Consider the following 5,026-nt stretch of genomic DNA (forward strand, 5'->3'; position numbering starts at 1 on the left):
GGCTTGTGAAATTTTCAGAATAAGAACCCCTAAACTCATTACATTCAGACGCACTCTAGAAGGGGTTAGGAATATCTATCAGAGTGAAACCAATCATTAATCAGATTCAACATCCCACAGAGCCAGACAACACTAGACCATTTGCTACCCAAATCATTTAAAAATGTGTGAAACATTTACCTCCATTTCTCACCACCAGCAGAGAGGACACCAAGAAACCAAATGTCACTTGCTTGTCTGTGAAATTTTCAGAGTGAATACCCCTAAACTCAGCCCATTCACAAGCACTCGAGAAGGGTTTGGGAAATTGCCTGATATCTATCAGGGTGAAAACAATCATTGATCAGATTTAACAGCACCTAAGTTGTATCTCAGTGCCTCTTTCTTCTTATGAAGTAATTGCAGTTGGATAGAAAAAAGTCATTAAATTTTTTATTGTTTTTAGCATTTATTTTAATGTCATCAAGAAGCTTACAAATCTTTGAACAGTAGTTTATGTGATCAGTTTTGTCTGCCAAAGTTAACACTTTATCGAATGAGTTAAGTTCCTGTCGTGCCTCCCAAAGGATTTCATCTTAATGGCAACCCTGGAAAAAAGATTATCTTGTTAGTTTTTGACACTTATGAGCACTGTAAGAATAACAAATTTCTAAGCTTTCTGGCTGAGTAATGGATATCAGAGAAATAAATTGAAAGATTCGTGATGCTGTCATAAAATAAGGTAAATATTCTGAACAAATTACTAACTTATTGGACCGGCAAGTATCCATCCTTGTTACTAGGGGTCACAATAGACAGTCATCATGACTACCAAAAAAGTAAAAGCACCCTCTTTCTCATTTTTGACTATTTATGCAGCTTCTTAAAAATAGGGAGAACAAAGAGCATACATCAATTAAGTTCATTGGAAAAAAATTATTTAATTATGAATTTATTTATTTAATGAAAAAAATTAAATCATCATTGGAAACGACAGTTTTGAGAAAATGGAATTTTGATACCATTCGCCGCTCAATGCAACCCCATGGCGAGCAATCACCGAAGGACTCACACTCATGAATGAAATAAAACATTAATTGGTGAGGGAAGAAAATTGCTGATAAAATGGAGGTTGGAATGAAAAAAATTCTGATGATATGCTTGGTTGCGCATATTTTACGAGCACAAGTCCCAATATAGGCAAAGATAAGAAAACCCAATAAATGAAATCGGATGTGAGAAAACAGAAATGAAGCCAGATGTGAAAGATGCAAGAGTATGTGGATGTGGGGCATACAACCAAATTCGAGAGACATTAATTGGACAAAGGAAAAATGACGATTTTAAGTAATGTGAAAGGATAAATGTTTTGGGATCCTAAAACTTGAAAATCTGTGAATGAGAGGAATTTGATTTCTAATAGAAATAAGAAAATGGATGGCAAGATGTCATTTGAGGATCACGATAGCGAAGAAAAAAATATGAAGCCACAAATTTAAAATTTAAAAAATAGTAGCAAATTGATCACGATGTGTATTTTGATGACATATTTAATTACTATTGACAATTCTTCAGGAGTAGCATTTAGTAATGAATGAGCACCAGTCATCATACGCAGGATCGAGATGATAATGGAATGTGGTTAGAACAGATTAAATACCCTTTAATACATAATATAACTTTATCAGTAAATAGCGCAAAGCCAAACCACTTGCTAATGAACGGGATTACGAATATGGGACAAGAATAAGGAAATTTTATATAATTTTGATGATAATTTAATATGAATAGTATTTCCGAAGCTTTTTTTTACTTTGAGATACAAGAAATTGACGTAAACATAGCTGAAACAGTAGATTCTGATAGAGGGAGAGAGAGAGCGAATAATTCCAAGCCATTGAAATAAAGAAGTGTATGACAAGGTTAGATGATTCACATTTGAGGATCCATATGATGAAGAAAAAAAGAAGCGAAGACTAAATAAAAAGCAAACAAATAACCTATACACCCGCCTTATAGAGTAGCAGCTTACTTCACGGATTGCTTTCGCAGCTATTTTTCTGGAAAATATCGGTTAATAAATTGAAAATACATTAACACCTAACAATGCGATCAAATAAATAACCTTACCTTAATCACAACGGTACTTTTATGATGCTGGAAATATTTCTCGGCGTATAGTAATGATTCTAATCCATGATTTTGAACGACTAAAATTTATTAAAATTCACCACCTTTAAAATCCTTCTCTTGCAAATAGAACAGTTAGCAACAAATGCAATAGGACATGGCCAATATGACTATCGTTTTGACGATCAATTTAAAAATTAATCTTTGAATTCACGAAGGATAAGTTCAGGAAGCTGCAATAATTAATTGAGACCAACAGATGACCATTTCCTAACTCAAACGTTTCACTGCTTTCTATTCGTACAATCCCTGATGCTACATAGTTGATATAATAACTTTATTCGGTGCACATGTAACAATATAAGATCAAGCCAAGAAAGAATTTAACCCCAAAAAGTTTATGAGAAGAGAATGCATGTATCGATATGGCAGCAATTACCTCACGTTTAACTCCTCTAGTATAAAATATTTAATTCAATTATTAGAAAATATTCACCTTACTATGCTTAATTTTAATAGGGAAAAATAAATACTTACTCTTGAGTGCTTTGAAGGTTGATAATCCTTCCTTGGGATGGCATTCATCCACCTCCTTCTCAGTCCTTCCTTGGGAAACTGGAAAACACTCACTATCTCTCTCCCGTCGTAACTACAACTATATTGATGTACACAACACTTGCCTACTATACTGAAAACTTTTTAAACACAGCAAATTGATAACTTCACCACAACAAAGGCTTGAAAACTCAAATCGCTTGCTCACACTACAACAACAAGGATCGCAACTGACGCTACTCACATGTGCTCTGTCGCCTATGTGCCTATGATTCCGGTTTTTTCGCCAGCCGCAATCCTGTGACGTCAGAGAAAAGAGAAAGTTCAGTGCGAAGGCCTTGAGTATTTAGGTGGTCATGCTCGGGGGCGGTAGCCTGCGCGGAGACCTTGGAGAGGACGGTGCAGTCTTCGGGTCGGGGGATTACTCATAGCCTGAGGCCCGAGTGGGTGGCTGTACCCCAAGGGCGGGGGGCGGTGGCACGGCCAAGTCGGGGAGTGGGGGAAGCGAAGGCTAACCCCATCCCCGTTCACAACAGCTTCGCGGTCTTGTCGGAGGACAATTCCGGGGAGCTAATTGGCGAGGTCGTGAAGGAACCCCCTGTCGCGAGGGATGCAGCTTCGAGAGGCAGCCGGGGAGGGAGGGCGGGGATTGTTCTGTTAGGGAGTTCCAACGTCCGGCGGATTTTCCCCCAGTTGGAGAAGAGGGCAAGGAGAGACGGAGCGGACCAACGGGTCTCTTCCTGGTATATACCAGGAGGTCTTGTATCCCACACTACGGCGGCGGTAAAAGCAGCGGTGAAGGACACGGGCTGTTCTAGACTGCGGGTGGTGGCCCATGTCGGCACTAATGATGCCTCCGAACGCAGAGCTGATGAGATCTTAAATTCCTTCAGGGATCTAAGCTCGGAAGTGGAACGCGTTCGGAGGGGCACTGGTGTCGATATGCGACTGTCCATCTGTAGCATTGTTCCACGGACGGACTGCGGCCCTCGAGTTTGGGACAGGATTTCCTGGATCAACAAGAGGCTGTGGGAACTCTGTGTGAGCATTGGAGCAGAGTTTGTGGATCTTCGGCCGGTGCTTAGATCGTGCCGGGCTCCCCTCAATTCGTCTGGGGTGCATTATTCCAAAGAGGCGTCGGAACGGGTGGCTCGTAGGATTTTTGAGCACTGTAGGTATTTTTTAGACTAGAGGGTAGGTCATCTAGCGGGGTTATCAAAGATTTAATTGAACGTAGCCTCCGAGGAAATCCGCAATGCGGAATTTACAAGAAAGTAAGCTTAGAAGCGTTAACGCCGGACAATAGCGTCATAATTCCCAAAACGCGGGCTCCAGAGAAAGAAAAAATATCAAATATTATTAGTACTGCCAATAACATTCTCCCGCTGAGTATACAAAAGCCTAGAAAAGAACCAACCGAAACTCTAACTACAAAATATGACATTAACCTTGTTGTAGTTAATTGCCGTAGTGTAAAAAACAAGCGCGCCGAAATCGAGCATATTTTTCAGGACGCAGACGTGGTCATGGGGACAGAGAGCTGGCTTACGGAAGATATAAGCGACAGCGAAGTTTTTCCTCCAGAATATAAAATTTACAGATGCGATCGACGCAATAAAACAGGTGGCGGAGTTTTTATTGCAGTTAAATCCCATTTACAAAGCGCCGCCCACGAAATAATTGACAACGAAATTGAAAGCGTATGGTGTACAATTAAACAACGAAACAAAAGGAGTATTCATGTTTGCTCTTTTTATAGACCGCCGAACTCCGAAGTCGATATTATGTACCTTCTAGAAAATCAAATATCCGCATTTACTCAAAGAGACAGTAAAGGTGTAATAGTAATCGGGGGAGATTTTAATCTTCCATCCATAAACTGGGATACTTACACTGTAAAACCGAATTCAAGGAATAAAGAAATCAGCGAGGTATTACTCAACATACTTGCAATTCACTCTCTCGCCCAAGTAGTTGACAAACCTACGAGAGGAAACAAGCTATTAGACCTTTTAGCAGTAAGCCACCCTAAGTTGATAAAACAAGTCGATATTATTGACGGTATAAGCGACCACAGAGTAATCTTTGCGACGTTAAAAGTTGATGTGGTGTCAGCCGTAAAACCAAAACGCAATATTTACCTATTCGATAAATGTAACTTCACTAAATTTGGCGAGATGCTTAATGACTCCTACAAAAAATTCGTTGTTACATCAAAGTACCAAAGCACAGATGTAATATGGACACGTTTCTTAGAAATTCTGCGCCAAGGAATCAACGAACATATTCCGCAAAAACTGAAATGTGATAATAAGGAACCTCGCTGGTACAATAACGATGTCAGAAGAGAACTTAGGAAACA

At 39.6% G+C, this 5,026-nt stretch overlaps 1 long non-coding RNA gene across 1 annotated transcript; it reads right to left on the reverse strand.

The window, feature by feature from the left end:
• Positions 1-428: 428 nt before the first annotated feature.
• LOC124159868 lies at positions 429-3,015 on the reverse strand. The gene is made up of 2 exons (XR_006865037.1): positions 2,647-3,015; positions 429-587 (listed from the first exon to the last, which is right to left on the reverse strand). It is a non-coding gene; the product is annotated as an uncharacterized LOC124159868 (long non-coding RNA).
• Positions 3,016-5,026: the final 2,011 nt, after the last annotated feature.

This window comes from Ischnura elegans, chromosome 5 (genome assembly GCF_921293095.1).
Source record: "Ischnura elegans chromosome 5, ioIscEleg1.1, whole genome shotgun sequence".
NCBI classification, from domain to species: Eukaryota; Metazoa; Arthropoda; class Insecta; order Odonata; family Coenagrionidae; genus Ischnura; species Ischnura elegans.